The following is a 19,021-nucleotide window of genomic DNA, read 5'->3' as shown; positions in this document are numbered from 1 at the left end:
AGTGGATGGAAGCATATGATTCGAATGAAAATATAGCTGATGAAGTCCATCAACGAGCCGGTGGTGGAAAGCCTAGATGATATGACTTAGACGGCGCAAATTAAGGGACTGGTCCTTTAGAAAGAATTGGGACTTAAACCTATGGTGAAGGGCCCAGATGAGATCCTTTAGATACCCCAGATGGAGGGACTGGCCCTTTAGGAAGAATACGCACACGAACCGGTGGTGGAGTGCCTGGACTTTATGAGCCGGGATGGCCCAGATGGAGGGACTGGTCCTTTAGGAAGAATACGCACATGAACTGGTGGTGGAGTGCCTGGACTTGATGAGCCAGATGGCCCAGATGGAGGGACTGGTCCTTTAGGAAGAATATGCACATGAACTGGTGGTGGAGTGCTTGGACTTGATGAGCCAGATGGCCCAGATGGAGGGACTGGTCCTTTAGGAAGAATATGCACATGAACTGGTGGTGGAGTGCTTGGACTTGATGAGCCAGATGGCCCAGATGGAGGGACTGGTCCTTTAGGAAGAATACGCACACGAACTGGTGGTGGAGTGCCTGGACTTGATGAGCCAGATGGCCCAGATGGAGGGACTGGTCCTTTAGGAAGAATACGCACACGAACTGGTGGTGGAGTGCCTGGACTTGATGAGCCAGATGGCCCAGATGGAGGGACTGGTCCTTTGGGAAGAATACGCACACGAACTGGTGGCGGAGTGCCTGGACTTGATGAGCCGGATGGCCCAGATGGAGGGACTGGTCCTTTAGGAAGAATACGCACATGAACTGGTGGGGGAGTGCCTGGACTTGATGAGCCAGATGGCCCAGATGGAGGGACTGGTCCTTTAGGAAGAATACGCACATGAACTCGGGGGGGGAGTGCCTGGACTTGATGAGCCAGATGGCCCAGATGGAGGGACTGGTCCTTTAGGAAGAATACGCACACGAACTGGTGGTGGAGTGCCTGGACTTGAAGAGCCAGATGGCCCAGATGGAGGGACTGGTCCTTTAGGAAGAATACGCACACGAACAGGTGGTGGAGTGCCTGGACTTGACGAGCCAGATGGCCCAGATGGAGGGACTGGTCCTTTAGGAAGAATACGCACATGAACTGGTGGTAGAGTGCCCGGACTTGATGAAACGAGGATGGCCCCGGATGGAGGGACCGGTCCTTTAGGAAGAATACGCACATGAACTGGTGGTGGAGTGCTTGGACTTGATGAGCCAGATGGCCCAGATGGAGGGACTGGTCCTTTTGGAAGCATACGCACACGAACTGGTGGTGGAGTGCCTGAACTTGATGAGCCAGATGGCCCAGATGGAGGGACTGGTCCTTTAGGAAGAATACTCACACGAACTGGTGGTGGAGTACCAACATCAGATGACCCAGATGGAGGAATTGAAACTCCCTTGGAACCTACTCTAGCTCCATTAACAGCAACACCTATGATGGCCGGTGATAGAAGGATGAACAACACCAAGAACTTCATTGCTAATGCAGGCATGTCTAGATAGTAAGTGTCTCCTAGAAGGAAATGAATTTGTTGAGGCAAAGAAATTGAATCATATATAGAGAACTAAGTGAAGGTAGAAACCAATATAATCCTATTTTTAGTTGTGAAGATCACAATTAGTTTTACTTTATTTTGGCATTCACTAACAAAAGTACAGCAGGGAGATTATTCTAATGTAAGGAAGTTAATATCTTTTTAGGAGTAAGGAATTCTCATCCACCATGTAGTACCTACTTTAGTTTTCAGTTTTCTTACTGGAAAAGAAATGATGATACATGTTATTGGACTTGATCCAAACTACAAACTAAAAGAAGAAAAAATTACCTACATCAATAGAATGACAGTTACATTTACACAATTAGTAGGTTTACATTAAATTTCCAATTTGAATTACATTTTTTTTTGGGGAAAATTTCTACCTCTCCCTTGTATTTATTCTCTATTTTCTCTTACACAATTTGACAGTTACATCTTCATCCTCATCCGCATCATCCTCATCATCATTCTGGATTCTAAGTTTATAGAAACAAACGCAATGATGACTAATAGGGTTAGGTGTTGTGTAAGGGTAAGGAGATAGAGGGCCATGTTGGAATCATGTATTAGGAGTAATGTTGCAAGCGTTAATTACGTTCAACAACAGAAATGGAGAACCAACCTTTGGACCTCTATTCCATTTTTTTTTTTTTTATCCTTCATCCCAAGTCTTCTCCTAAGAATTTTCTCCAACAAGTAAGCAACGCAGCAACCGTTAGAGACTGGTACATGAAAAAGCGCAGATCTGGCTTGTGTGTATAGCAGTGCATATGGCAATAATTTTCACCTAATGATTTTTTTCCACTTCTAGAACCACAAGAAAGTTTGTGATCGTATCTCTACCTCAAGGCTTGCACTATGAGTTTGTATGCAATATGATAATAAAATTTACTTGAGAGCTAAGTTGCATCGAAAATCAAGAGAATGGTAGATAAATTTGAGCAAGTTGCGAAGAGAAACAAAAATATTCAATCACTATGTACATATATGCTAAAGGAGTTAAGAAAGCATCTTCCCATTTCTTGTCCATTCGTTTAGGGTGTGTTTGGTTACATGAATCTAGAGATTTCAAATCTCTGGATTCACAAATGGGAGATTTATACCTGTTTGGTTGTGTGAATCCTTAGATTTATGGGTATGAGGTGAAATCCAGAGATTTCATCCCTACTATAAAAGCATTAAATATTTGAACCATGACTCCATAAATGTTTTTTTATGATGAATTTAAATATTTCATTTCAAAGATTCAGGCTAACCAAACAATTAATTTTATGAACCATGACTCCATAGATTTGAAATCTCTAGATTTTTGAAATCTCCAGACTCAAGGCTAGCTTATTGAATGTGCTTGACAATTGATTGCATAATTTGAACATTTAACGTTCTACAACACTGAACAAAACATTTTGAGGTGCAAAAACATACCTAATCCCAGAAACAGAATTAAATATAGCTTGCAATGACATACATGTATCTACTTTATAGTAATTTATATATTTTGTCTAAAAGCATCATTTCTTTACGTGTTTGGAATTACTAATTTTTGAAAAATGAAACTTCAATTCACAAACAATTGATAATTTTTTGAAGTAAGTTCTAGATAGTGGTAGTTTTAATGTTTGATGCTCAACTAAATAGAGACTGATCGATTATACTTTTCTTTTATGTGCATTCCATGTGTATATTTGTTTGTTAACCTTGACATGTTTCTTAGAATGTATCCATGGTTAAACAATTAATGTTCAAACTTATTAGTTGCTTGTATTCTTGAATTATGCACAACGCCGTCTCTCTTCTCCACCATCTCTATGATCTCAAATGCAACCATCTTTAGCCTTTCCCTTACACTCATAGGTTCAAATTACTTGGATAAGATTGACTTGAAGCCTTTTCCTAGAGTTTTGTCTTCTCAGTTAGTCTGTGCTTTAGTTCAACACATACACCTTAAGACAATCAATGACTCCAGCTTTCATAGAAGTTCAAATTCGACTCAAACATATATGCTAAATTCAACACTGAAAAGATACACATATTGATATACGTGTAAATTTGGAAGCTCAAGTTGGTTACTCGGATAAATATTACACTATATTGCTTCTCTTTTAGCCAAAAAGTATGAGTTGCTTTAAGTCTCTATTTGGAAATTTTCTTGTTTCAAATTTGTTGTAATTTTGGAGAGACCTGTAGTATTCTTGTTTTGTACGAGCAAAATTCTTGGATCTCACCAAGGTTAAATGAAGGATTTGGACCTTGAAGAATTCAAGTAATGCATCATTGTTGGAACGCCATACAAAAGCACAAAGCTGTAGCCTGCACTACAAGGGTCCTACATTAAATAAGAATCTTTCCAAATAAAAATGGATGTAGAACTCACTTTAACAAGCTTTACCATACCCACTTTGGTGAACCTGAAGGTTTTGAGGATTTATGACACTGGGGAGTTTAGTTGGACAATTTAACTTATTTTGTTCATTTTTGTTTTGGCACCAATATCATCTTTTCAAATAGGAACCAATTGAACAAGAATTTTAAGCTCTTAGTTAGTTTATTATTAAATCTATTCCACATTTTCAAGAATCAAAAGCTAATGCCATGTTTGGATAAGGCCTAAGCAATTGAGGAATTCACTCAATTTTTTTTTCTTATGATATTAATGGGAAGAACATGGAATATTGAGCATCCATATGTTGAGTTATTTTTGGTAGATATTATGCTTCATTTTCTTTCCTTTTGGATTCATTGAAAACTACTTATACACTTACTGTCGAAGACATGGTTTTTGACCCGAAACCCATGGATATTGATGATGGTGTTCCCTTATGGAAACCTTACCTGATTTGGAGTTGAACTGCACATTGATGAAGAAGAACTTGGTTGATGGGCCTAAAGCCTAGTTGGACATGGTTTGAGACATCCCTCCATGCTAGGTAAGTGAATAGATGTGTTGAAAGGAGCCCATTCAAAGATATTGAAGTTAGGCCCATCAAATCCCTGTTTTGGAGTTGCTGACATGGTTGGTCGACTGATTGGTTGATTGGCCAGTCGACCAACCATCGACCAACAGGGTCATGAAGGTCAAAATTGGAAATCCTGGTAACTTTTAGACTTTTTATGCTATTTAAAATGGGAAACTCCGTGTTTTTCACTCACAATCAGTTCTAAGCCTCTGGAGAATGTGGGAAGAACCCTAGAACCTAGTCGACCAACAGGGTCATTAAGGTCAAAATTGGAAATCCTGGTAATTTTTTGACTTTTTATGCTATTTAAAGGGGGGAAACTCCCTGTTTTTCACTCACAATCAGTTCTAAGCCTCTGCAAAATGTGGGAAGAACCCTAGAACCTCTCCTCCGAAGCCAAAGAAGATCCTCAAGCATCTTTTTGAATTTCTTCATCGGTTATTCTTTTAAAAGGTTAGTAATCGATTCGTTTCTTCTTTGTTTTATTGTTTCTTCTATACTTCCGATCTTTTGATTATGAGAAAGGTATTACACTTTTGTAATGACCTCTTCTCTGATTCTTTTAGCCCTAGAGTGAATCCCCCAATTCACTCTATGTTCTTGAAGCCATATGGCGATGATTCTTGAAATTGACTTTACCTAAGATCTTGATCACTCCCTCACTACTTTCTAATGATCTTGGTGATTGTGGGAAAGGTCTCACACCAGTGTTACAATCTTTCCTTCTATCCCCATGATTGTTGGGTTGATCTCCCTATTTTTCTTGTACCTTGAGAATCTGCTATTGGTTGATTTTGGGAGGAAACCCTTGGGTAACCCTCATGAGAGAATATCCAAATTGGGTAACCCTCATGAGAGAGTATCCAATTTGTGAAGCCTAGTTTTATTTAATTCATTTGATCCTCCCCAACACCTTTCTAGATGTAAATTCTTTGCCCTAGGGCAAATCTTTATTCTCCCTAGTCTTTCCGTGGGATACATAGATTCTTGTTAGCAAACCCTAATTGTATGATTAGAATTTGTTTCCTTTCACTTTATGTGAAACCTTGTTTTCTCTCATTGCCCTACCCAATACCTTTCTTGAATTTGAAATACTATTCTTACTTTCCTAGAATGAATTCCCCAATTAACTCAATGTTCTTGAAGTTCTTGAAACCATATGGTGATGTTCCCGTTTCTTGATTTTACCTTAGTTCTTGATTACTCCCTTGTCATTGTTTTTCCTACCAAACTTGTTGATTGTGGGGAAGGTCTCATACCATTACCATGACATTCCCTTGTGTCCTCATAATTGAGGGGTTGATCCCTAGTTTTCCTTGGACCATTGGAAGCCAAAAGTAGGGAGATTTTGGGAGGAAACCCTTTGGTAACCCTCATGAGAGGGTAACCAAATTTGGTTAACACTATTGTTTCTGTTAATTTGATGGATCTTCCCCAATGCAATTCTTGATTTTGAAATGCTAATTTTATGTTTCCCTTACCCTCTGTGAACCTAACTTGGGTTATTTTGTGAGAGTTGATTTTGGGTAACTCTCATGAGAGGTAACCAAATTGGGGAATCCAAATCCATTAGTAATTTATTGGGACCTCCCCAAAGCTTTTCCTAATATAATTTCTTATTCTTTATTACCTAGGGTGAATCTTTATTCTCCTTAGCCTTTCCATGAGAGCCATGAACTATATATGATGAGACCCTAATTTTTATGGCTCAGTTAAGATCCTATCTTTTGACCATGATTTGATGCTTTGACCCTCTTAGATAGTCTTAATATGTTCTAGGAAGCTCCCCTTCGAATTTCTAACCAATCGGACTTCAAACGAAGAAGTTATGAACAAATTAGGGTTTGCAGCCCCGTACTGTTCCATTGGTCGACTGGTTGGTCCACTAGGCCAGTAGACCAACTAATCGACCAACAGAGTCAGTAGCCTCAAATCTGCTCTATTTGCTTCTGTCACATCTACCCAGCCGGTACCCTACCTGGCATACCCGGGTATGTGATCCACAGTCCAAGGATCAAGCATCGAGGGACCATGCCTCCCACATACACGATAACACAATCATGGACAATGATAATCAAGGTAAAAGCAATAAATAACAAATATCACGGATAAGATACAAACAGATAATCAAAGTGTGGAAATAAAATGATACCAAGTGTATAAGTAAAATCAAAGAAAGAGGACATGAGTGGAAGTCACTCTCTCAGTGGCAGTGGAAAAGTAGCATGAAATCAAGTTAAGTTAAAATCTAACATCTAAAGAGCAACTCAGTGAAAGTTAATTACATATCCCAGTGTTTAACAAATATCCAAGGGAATGGGGCACTAAGCAAGGGTTTCTTCTATCTTAATAATTATGTCTTCATAAGTGTGGACGAAGAAAGCCCAACACGGCCGCTCCCTCAACACAGTGGGGCTAACCCTGGTAGGCAGTGTAATCCTCCTCGGCACCATAACCCTAATTTTCACAGTAGCTACCACCCTGAGGGTAGTATGTGGAATCATAGTCCATCTCGTAGGTTGCACCATAGTAGTCTTCAACACTTGCAGGATAATCTAACAAACATTTGCACAAAAGGAATGAGTTCAAAAGAACTCAGCAAGGCAGTTATTCTATAATTCATACCATATAAGTACAAATCATAGCATGATGCAATATGATATGAAACACATGATGCAATATGATTCTAACTCTATGAATGCTAGTCTATGGTAGACATGCTTTAAGTCATACCACCATACTTCTTTAGGAAAGTCTCAGTCACTCAATACCGAGGGGAATTGGGTCCTGCATCCCTCTCGGACAATCCATGGCTGGGGTTTCGGTCACCGCTCTCTCGCATCACCATTTGGTCTGAGTATTGGCGCATGTCAAGGTAAAGCCTAGCCCAATGCAAGTCATCTACTCGGTCGTATCAAGTCAGATCCGGATACTTCCATTCCTCCCATCCCGGGATCCTTTCCGGTATCCTTCACACTAGAGTCACGGATATTACCCACCGGACTCACCAACCCTATTGGTCATCCACAAATAGTAGACGGGAACCTCTCATGTCGTTTCACGGATATGACTCACCGAACTTCGAGTGCCTGTGAGCCCAAGTCTAGCTATTTGCAACCCTACCAATAAATGGCCTCTTTCGGGTATCTGTAGTATGGTTTATGTCCTCTCACGGGTTGGTTACCGGTCTTGAGCGCCCATCAAACCATACACTACCACGGGTCGTTCGGTCTCAATGCCCTTCCGATTCGGGTCTGACACGACAAGGACATCCTAGCCACACAACTAGACAATCCTATGTATGTCATCCTATAACCCGGGAAAGTGTCGATAGGCACCGTCGGAGAACATCTCATACTATTCCCTCCGATGCCCAAGGACAAAAGTGTCAATAGGACACTCCCCGATCCCAAGTTATACCTAAGCAATCACATACTCAAGTCCATCATATTGCATACATTTGATACATCATCATGATAGAACTTAAATCATAACATCGAAATGATTCATCATATATATAAGTAACAAGAATGACTGATCATTATAACAAGAATATATGAAAGCAGAATACTACTGTTCTAAAACATGTATAGCAGTCCTATGGTATTCAAAAGCAAATAAGAGACTATGTTCGCTAAGTTATGAACATCAAGACATAAGTACATAGCCTATGTATTTATGGCGATAACCATCCTTACCTTAAGTTTAGTTGATGATGCTCCAAGAGTTACAAAGGAATGATCCAATAATAGTGTTAAGACCCTAAACAAACAAAAATGAAAGATTAAAGAAGAAATCGGGAAAATCGGAGGTCGAACAAGTCAAAACTGGGTGAAGTTGTGAAACCCAGCCCTAACCCTGACCCGGAAACCCTGTTGTTTGTAGGTCCAGTAACCTGAAGTAAGGCAAGAAGTCAGCTTTGGGCCATTTCAGTAGAAGACTTGATGGCTGGAGTGGAATCCTTGACTGTGGATGTCAGTATCCCTTCTATGGAAACTGCACCTTGATGAAGATTGGATTAGTTGATGGACTTGGAGTGCTCTCTGCATTGATTCAAAGGCATTTCTACCTAATAGGTATGTCACTTTAGGTGTGTGCAAAACCCCTTGATGTTTGAATTTGATCTGAGCCTTCAATTCCCTGTTTTGAATTTGCTGTTCTGATTGGTCGACTCATTGGTCGACCAATCAATCGACCAATTGATTCTGTTTTTGAAATTTAGGTCGTGGCTACTCTATTTAAGTTTAGTCTCAGGAATACTCCGCCTCATCTGCCTCCTAAGCCTCTGGAACGAGTTAGAACCCTATTCTAATCGATTCCCTTGCATCCTTGGTTGATATCTCGCAAGAACTCAAGTAATCCTCATCCTCCTGCATCAAAGGTATGTTTATGATGTCTTTCCTCTCTATCTCTGATTTTCTTTCCTTTAATCTATTCTTGATTGAGATCAGGAAGATGATGTTGCATTCTTGCAACCATCTATTCCATGATCTCATCATGTTCTTTGAGATCTATGATCATCATCATGATCTCAACCCTTGCCAGTTAAATCCTGGAAAACCTAACCTTGTGTGGTCATCAGGAGAACCTTTTGGTAACCCCCCCATGTGAGGGAAACCTCATGGGTAATGTGGAGGTTGATCTAAATTCAATGTTCTTAAATTCTTCTTGTCGTAATTGACCTAACAATTTACCTCCCTTCATCCGGTGCTCTCAACCTTTTCATGGGAGCCAAAAAGGGTGAAACCCTAGTTTCTTGAGTAAATTCAAGAACCCCTATTTTGATCATGTTAGAAGACACTCACTTTATTTTCTTTTCTAGAATTGTAGCCTATTAATCTTTAATTCCTTACCCTTGATCATACTATATTTTTCCCTTCATGATCTATGTTTAAGCTAATTAGGTTAACTTTTTGGTTCCTAAGTTGTAACCAGGAAACTTGATTTGACTAATGGTTTGATGTCCTCTATAGACTTAGATGCTACCATTAGAGTTTCCCCCTTATTGTGTACCCTTTTGAACCACCAAATTCGGATTCATATTCTAAAAATTCTGATTTTTGAAGGCTACTATCTCTGTTGGTCGACTCATTGGTCGACTGGGGCAGTAGACCAATCAGTCAACCAATGGGTACAGCAACCCCTTTCTTGGTCTGTTTTGATTGAATTGTGATCTTTCCTTTTATGTATCTTTCCTAACTTGTTGTATTCACTTGTTTAAGACTCTTTTCTCAGGTTTAGTCAAGGTCTAACTTGATTCTCCAAGTTCTTTACGAGTTAGAAGGTAAGGACAGTTATCTCCTTAACTACATAGATCACATACTCTCTAGTTTTTATCTTTACGAAACTATGAGATTAACTACTGTTTGTATACTTTTACTTCTGATATACTACTGTGAGAACAATAGCACTTGTTTAGGTTATCTTTTCATTATTCATACTTATATGAATTGCTTATTATCATGTTGGTATATGATGAACTGTTGACTGTGTATGTCATGACTGATCTGAGATTGTATCTGATTAGGTATGATTTGGGATTGAGAGGTGTCCTTTTGACACTTCTGTCCTTGGACATTATCGGAAATAGTATGGGATGTTTCCGGGGTTGTCCATCGATGCTTTCCCGAGTTATTGATTGTCATACCTAGGGCTGTCTAGCAGTGTTTGGCTAGGATGTCCCCGTTATATCAGACCCAATTCGGAAGGGTATTGAGACCGAACGACCCGTGGCAGCAATGGGGATTCACGGGCGCTCAAGACCGGTGAGTTATATCCGTGGGAGGACGGGAATCACATTGTGGGGGCCATTTATTGGAGGGTTGCATATGGCTAGACTTGGGCCATGGGCGCTCTAGAATGGTGAGTTATATCCGTGAGAGGACATGAGAGCTTCCCGTTTACCATATGTGGATAACCAATAGGGTTGATGAGTCCGTATTTGAGAGAGTTAGATACGCTGACTCTAGTGGAAAGGATACCGGAAAGGATTCCCAGAGGGGAGGAATGGAAGTATCTGGACATGACTTGATGTAATTGAGTAGATGACTTGCATTGGGCTAGGCTTTACACTGACATGCGCCGGTACTTATGCCAAATGGTTGTGAGAGAGAGTGTTGACTTAACCCGTTGCCATGGTTTGTCCTGAGGGATGCTGGACCCACTACCAATAGGAGCCGTATGCGTGACCTACCAAAGGGTGTATGGTGTTATGACTTAATGCATGTCTGCCATAGAGACCAGCATACATAGAGTTTAGATGCATACATACATTACTTGTTTCATATTGCATTGCATCTTATTATGGTTTGATTTCATGTTATTTATGTTGTTATGGATTAACTACCTTACTGAGTTTCTTCAAAACTCATTCCTTTTTGTACATTGTTTTGTTAGACTATTCTACAGGTATTGATTACTATGGTGAACAGTATGATGAAGCGCAAGCCGATGAAGCATACTTCACGCAAGGTGTTGGTAACAACCAAGATTACTCTGATGATCCCTCAGTTGATCAAGTTGCGTACTGTCACATCCTCCCAGCCGGTACCCTATCTGGCATACCCGAGAGTGTGATCCACAGCCCGAAGATCAGGTATCGAGTAATCAACCTCCCACATAAACAATAACATAATCATGAACAATAAATAATTAAAGTGCGGAAGATAAACCATAGATCCAAATAAGAAAAAGATGAATCATATATAACTCAGAGTACTGGATATAATCAGAGTGTCTAAATCAGATAACAAAAGTGAGGCGGAATCCCACTCTACAACCAGCGGAAAAGTAGTTCTAAAAGAGAATAAGCAAGATATAATCTAATCCCAATAGCAGGTACAATAGGTAACTAAATTGTTCTCAATCTTATAGACAACATCCCTATAAGTATAAATCTCATAAACAGCACAAGGGCGCTTCCACTCTATGGTCGGACTAAGCATCGTACGGAGCATAACCACTCGCGGGATCTTCAGTGTAATTGTTGTAACCGCAATCACCTTCCTGGAGATATGCCTCTTCTCCTTGCGCTTCTTCATACGGGCCGCCATGATATTCAAAACCTGTAGAATAGTCTAACAAACATTGTACAATAAAGGAATGAGTTTCAAAGAAACTCAGTAAGGCAGTTAAATCCATAATAACATAAATTGCAGGATTTCAGAACAAACATAAATGCAATATGGTATGAAACAAACAATGAATGTATGAATCTAACTCTACATATGCTGGTCTCTATTGGCAGACATGCTTTAAGTCATAGCACCGTACTTCTTTAGGAAGGTCTCAATCACTCATCATCAGTTGGTAATGGGTCCGGCATCCCTCGGGACATTCCATGGCTGGGGGTATAGGTCACCACTCTCTCACATCACCATTGGTCTAAGTACTGGCGCATGTCAGGGTAAAGCCTAGCCAAATGCAAGTCTTCTACTTAGTTACATCAAGTCAGATCCAGATACGTCCATTCCTCGTCCCTGACGATCCTTTCCGGTATCCTTCACACTAGAGTCCTTATAGTCCCTGACTACGGACTCATCAACCCTATTGGTCATCCACATATGGTAAACGGGAAGCTCTCACGTCCTCTCACGGGTTGGTTACCGGTCTTAAGCGCCCGTGAGCCCAAGTCTATCCATATGCAACCCTACCAATAAATGGCCCCCACAATGTGATTCCTGTCCTTTCACGGGTTGGTTACCGGTCTTGAGCGCCCATGAATCCCCATTGTTACCACGGGTCGTTCGGTCTCAATACCCCTCCGATTAGGGTCTGACATAACGGGACATCCTAGCCAAACACTACTAGACAGTCCTAGATATGTCATCCAACAGTTTAGGAAGGTGTCTAGAGGGCATCTCCGGAAACATCCCATAATATTCCCGTAGTAGTCCAAGGACAGAAGTGTCAAAAGGACACCTCTCCTTTCCAAACCATACTTAAGCATACACAAGCATCAATTCATAACATCACATATATGGTAACTTCATATATGGAAAGAAATCAATAATTACAATCAACTTGTATATAACTGGTAAGTAAATGATACATGAGTCAATTCAATATAAATAAGTAATTCTACTGATATCAAGACAGTACTACAGTAGTATAACATTATAAGAATCTAATTAAAGAAATAACTTAACAAGATTCAAATATAGAAACTAAGATATGCAATTTATGTTGTTAAAGAAGTAACCATCCTTACCTTTTATAACTTGCAAAGGAATCCTAAGAAATCAAGTAAGATCTTGACAAACTTGAGAAGAAGGTCCTAAACAAGTGTATACAACATGTTAGGAAAGATCCCTAACAGAAAAGATACCAAAACATCCAAAGCAGACCACTGGAGATCTGACTCATTGGTCGAGTGGATTGGTCGACTGGTCCAGTCGACCAATGCAGACAGTAGCCTATAAAATCAGAGTTTTAAGATATAAAATCCGAATTTGGTGGTTCAAAAGGGTACTAATCAAGTGGTAAACTACATTAGTAGTATCCTAACATATAGGGGATCTCAAAACACTAATCAAATCAAGTCATCAAGATACAAATTAGGAAACAAAAAGTTACCATAATTAGATCAATCATGGTTCTTAATGAATTCAAGATAGAAATCAAAGACAAGAACAATAGGAGAATGAATCATTGATTCAGGTAAAGGTATCATGAAAAGCATACTTAGATCTTCAAGAAAATAGACCTAAGAGCATAAATCTAAATAAGGAAACAAAACCTACCATACATGTAACTATCATGATTCATGAAGAAAACATGGTATGGTAGAAGAGAAACAACTAGAGATTGATAGATCATGGATCATGAAAAGAAAACACAGCAATTGACTACTAACATGATCAATATAGTAGATCTAAGGAGATCAGAATTCAAATCAAAAGATAAACAAAGACTAGATCATGGTTTGATCATGATTCCTTCAAAAGCTTGCAATGATCATGGTTAAGATCATTGCATTAGCCATTAATCCTTAGGAAGATCATGAGAGACAAGTCCAGAGATGTTTGCAACAGAGAATGCAGCATCTCCTCTATTGTCTCAACTCAAAAAGGAAAGAAAAACAGAGATGGAGAAGAAGAAGAGAGTGTAGACATACCTTTGATGCAAAAGGAAGAGTTTTGATGAAGATCCGTCAAGAAAACACCAAGGATGCAAGGGAGATGACTTGCAGAGGTCTTTGGTTCATTCCAAAGAGTTTGGAGGCAGAAAATACGAAGAAGTCTCGAGATTGGACTTAAATAGAGCAAGCATGACCTAATTGCCAAAGATAGCACCCATTGGTCGAGTGGATTGGTCGACTGGTCCAGTCGACCAATCAGTTCAGCAACTCCTAAACAAGGAATTGAAGACCCAGATCAAATCCAATCCTAAAGGGATTTTGCACACACATCAAGTGACTTACCTAATAGGTAGAAATGCCTTCAAACCATGATAGAGAGCACTCCAAGTCCATCAACTAATCCGATCTTCATCAAGATTCAGTTTCCATAAATAGAACCTCATCATCAACTCTCATGGATTCAAATCCAGACACCAAGTCCTCCACTGGGATGGCCCAAAGCTGACTTCTTACTTTACTTCGGGTCACTGGACCTACAAATAACAAGGTTTCCGGGTCAAGGTTAGGGCTAGGTTTTACACGTACTACGATTAAAGACAACGTATATGTGGAACGTCTCAAATGGATTGATGAAGTCCACTATTTTAAAGACGTCCTCTATAGAATAGAAAACTCTGATGTTTAGTTATCTTTATTAGTTCCTTTGATTTAGTTGTTATTTCTTTTAGACTTACATACTGCGTTCCGCTGTATTTTGTGGAGTGAGTTTCCGCCTCACCCTACTTCTTTTGATGTGATTACATCTGGTATCATATTTTTGCACTCTGATTATATTGATTATTTCTTGTTTATGTTTATGTTATGGTATATGTGGGAGGATGATTTCCTCGATACTTGATCTTCGGGGATGTGGATCACACTCTCGGGTATGCCAGTTAGGGTACCGGCTGGGAGGATGTGACAGAAGTTGTAGTCAGCAACATGTTTGGTCGATGCTTTTGCTCGATGGCATCGACCAAAGAGGATCGACCAGGACAGTCTCGGGGCTTCATAGTGGATTTTGGGATTTTGGTCCAAAATTCGTCTTCCAGCGCTCGGATTGTTCCAGAACTTGGAGGGATGCTTAAGAATAGTATAAGAACACCACTAATCAAGGAATTAACACAATCTAAAGGTCTAAATAGAAAGCCCCAAATTGGACTACTACGTTCTTTAGATAAGAATCATAGCATGGATTGCAATCAATTGCGTTTGCATTGGAAATGCATGAATTAGCCAGGGGAACTTATAGGAATTTTGTTAGAATCATATGCTAGTAATAAACATAGACATAGCACACTATATACCTCAGTTTATGTTAAGAATGCATGAAGTTAAGAAGAAAATCAAGAAATACGTATGCAAGGCTTGAAATGAGAGCATAGCATCAATGGACAAGTGAGAGGATCATAGGTTAAGCAAGAGTGAACACTTGGAGTGATGGTTGCAAGGTTGCAGCATCAACTCCAAGGTTTCAACAGCAAGAAAAGGAATAGAAAAGAATAGAATAGAGAGTGAGAGTGATGAATCATACCTTGTAGTTGGTGATGGAGACAAGGAACAATGATTGACAATGATTTGGGTGGAATCTTCTTCACAAATGCCAAGGAGAAGCTTTGGGGAACCTTCTCCACGTTCTCTGGTGTGCTAATAATTAGAATAGGGCTCAAAACACAAGGCAAGCCTAAATATGATAGGGAATATTCCAAAGAATCATTAACTTCGAGTCTAGGAAACTTTGGTCGATGGCATCGACCAAGGAGGATCGAGCAAAACAGGTTTTAGCAAAAAATCCAGAAATAGTTCAGCAACTTCGGACAGGGAGTCAGAGGGCTATAAAGGGTCAAATTGAGTGGGGTTTTCTTCTACAAGTCAATCAAGAAATCTAGTTTCAGGAAATACCTTCAGATTGTGCACAAGAATCCATTAGATACTTCAACTGATTCATTCTTCTTTGATGCGCATATTTTCACTAAACACCGACAATGTACTCAACTAAGGAGTATCATCGTCAATTTCCATGGGCTCGGACTCCGACTCAAAATTATCAATCAAAAGGGTCCACAAGTCTCTTCTACCACCGCTTCGGGTCTTCGGACCTATAAACAACAATGGATCCTGGTCAGGGTCAGAGTCAGGGTTAGGATAGGGCTGGATTTTACATTCTCCCCCCTTTAAAACAAATTTCGTCCTCGAAATTGAAAGCGTACTTGTGCTTCCAAAAAGTTGAGGAAACTTCTTCTTCATGTCTTCTTCTTTCTCCCATGAAGCTTCTTCCGGGGTGTGATTTTTCCACCGAATCTTCACCAAAGGGATGGTGCGATTCCACAACTGCTTGTCCTTTTTGTCTAGGATCTCGGCTGGTCCTTCATCGTAAGAAAGATTGGCACTAAGTCCTTCAGGTGATTTTTGTAGTGTGTGTTCCGGGTTCTCTGTGTACTTTTGAAGCATCGAAACATGAAACACATTATGAACTCTAGCAAGAGACGGGGGCAAGGCCAAGCAGTGTGCGACAGGTCCAACCTTTTCCAAAATCTCATAAGGTCCAATGAAGCGAGGGCTAAGCTTTCCTTTCCTTTCACATTGAATCTCGTCACCCCTTTCATAGGTGATACTTTGAGGAAAACTTTCTCTCCAATCGGAAATTCCAAATTGGTTCTTCTCTTGTCGACATAAGATTTCTGTCTAGACTGCGGAGACTTGATCTTGTCTCTAATCATGTCAACCATCGCACTTGTAGTTTCAATCATTTTTGGACCCAAGATTCTTCTATCACCGGTCTCAGTCCAATACAAAGGCATCTTACAAGTGTTACCATACAAAGCTTTAAATGGAGCCATGCCTATTGTTGCTTGATAACTGTTGTTATAGGCAAACTCAACCAAATCTAAGTGATCATCCCAATTTCCACCCATATCCACCACACAAGATCTAAGCATATCTTCCAATATTTGAATTGTCTGCTCAGATTGTTCATCAGACTGTGGATGATGAGCTGTACTCAGATTCAATTGGGTTCCCAAGGCTTTCTGTAAACCATTCCAAAACCTTGAGGTGAACCTAGGATCACGATCAGAAACAATACTCACAGGCACTCAGTGCAGACAAACCACATTGTCCACATAAAGCCTAGCTAGCTTATCCAAAGTGTATGTGATCTTCATAGGGATAAAATGGGATGATTTGGTCAACCTATCAACACTCACCCACACAGTGTCATTTCCTTTACTTGTCCGACGCAAGCTAGTCACGAACTCCATGGAGATATCTTCCCACTTCCAACTAGGAATAGGAAGGGGTTGATGCAATTCAGACGGAGGTTGACGAATGGCTTTCACACGTTGACAAGTCTCACACTTGGCAACAAAATCTTCAACATCAACTTTCAAAACATTCAACCAAAAATGTTCCCTTATGTCCTTGTACATCTTGGTACTTCAAGGGTGTACTGTAAAGATTGACTGGTGTGCTTCTTTCAATATTTCCTTCTTGATTTCTTTAACAGCTGCCACACAAAGTCTACCTCTAAACAATACAGTACCATCCATAGACGTACTAAAATATGAGTCCATTTTGGGTGTCACATCCCCCCAGCCGGTACCCTATATGGATTACCCGGGGGAGTGATCCATAGCCCAAAAGATCAAGTTTAGGAACGATCATATCCATTTAGCACAATAACATAATGAAAAGCAAGAACAAATCATTGTATTCTATTAAGTTAATAATAAAATTCAAGAAAAGATCTTAGAAGGATCACTAAGAATATCAGAGTGCGAAATAAAAAGATACCAAACAAAGACAACTGTAGAGTATTGCAGAAATATACTCCACAACATATGCGGAAGGTAGATCGAAATCTAAGTAAAGCTCTAAGCTAATACAAGTAAAGTAAAAGATAAGTCTAGAAGAAACAAAAGAAGTCTAATCCACATCTTCAGTTAGTTCTTCTTCATCTTCTTCACCTTGCGCTTCCTCATACGTACCGTCAAAGTATTCTGAACCTGTAGAGAAGTCTAACAAAAGATATGGTACAAAAGGAGTGAGTTTCGAAAGAAACACAATAAGGCAAGTTAACTCATAACAACATAAGTAACATGCGGCAGAACATAACAAGATGCAATGCAATATGAAATAGATAATGTATGTATGCATCTAAACTCCATGTATGCTGGTCTCTATTGGCAGACATGCTTTAAGTCATAGCACCATACTTCTTTGGGTAGGTCACGCATACGGCTCCAGTTGGTAGTGGGTCCTTCATCCCTCGGGACAATCCATGGCTGGGGGTTAAGTCACCGCGCTCTCACATCACCATTTGGTCTAAGTACTATGTCAGGGTAAAGCCTAGCCCAATGCAAGTCATCTACTCAGCTACATCAACTGAGGTCCAGATACTTTCATTCCTCACCCCGGGTGATCCTTTCCGGTATCCTTTCTACTAGAGTCCTAATAGTCCCGGACTACGGACTCATCAACCCTATTGGTTATCCACATATGGTAAACGGGAAGCTCTCATGTCCTCTCACGGGTTTGTTACAAGTCTTGAGCGCCCATGTGCCCAAGTCTAGCCATATGCAACCCTCTAATAAATGGCCCCCACAATATGATTCTCATCCTCTCATGGGTTGGTTACCGGTCTTGAGCGCCCGTGAATCACATTGCTACCACGGGTCGTTTGGTCTCAATACCCTTCTGATTCGGGTCTGATATAATAGGGACATCCTAGCCAAACACTGCTAGACAGCCCTAGGTATGACAACCAATGATTCGGGAAAGTGTCGATGGGCATCTTCGGAGAACATCCCATACTATTCCCTCCGATGTCCAAGGACAGAAGTGTCCAAAGGACACTTCCCAATCCGAAACCATACTTAATCAAACACATTCTCAGATCAGTCATGACATACACAACCAACAATTCATCATATAAAAGAGAATGTAAAAGCATAATCCGATCAAGCAGTAATAAACATTTCATATAAGCTTGAATAATGAAAATAATACATAAACAAGTGCTACTGTACTTACAGTAGTATATCAGAAGTATAAAGTACAAGAACAGTAAACAAAACTCATAGTTTCATAAAGTAGAAATCAGAGAGTATGTGATCTATGTTATTATGAAATAACTGTCCTTACCTTGATTATTGCCGAAGATAATCCAAAGATCAAAGAGAGGGACACCAAACTTGGCAAATAAACCCCTAACAATCATAGATATAACATTAGGAAAGATGCCTAAAAGATCAGAGAGCAAACGAATCAAACTGAGCAAAAATTGAAGCTACTGCCTGCATTGGTCGAGTGCCTTGGTCTACTGACCCAGTCGACCAAGCAGTCGACCAATCAAGTCAGTACGGAATTGTAGAATTTAGATTGGCCATAACTTCTT

This window comes from Hakea prostrata, chromosome 1, assembly GCF_041222555.1.
Source record: "Hakea prostrata isolate BN-2017 chromosome 1, UWA_Hpros_2, whole genome shotgun sequence".
Classification (NCBI taxonomy): domain Eukaryota; kingdom Viridiplantae; phylum Streptophyta; class Magnoliopsida; order Proteales; family Proteaceae; genus Hakea; species Hakea prostrata.
This window is presented reverse-complemented; position numbering follows the sequence as displayed.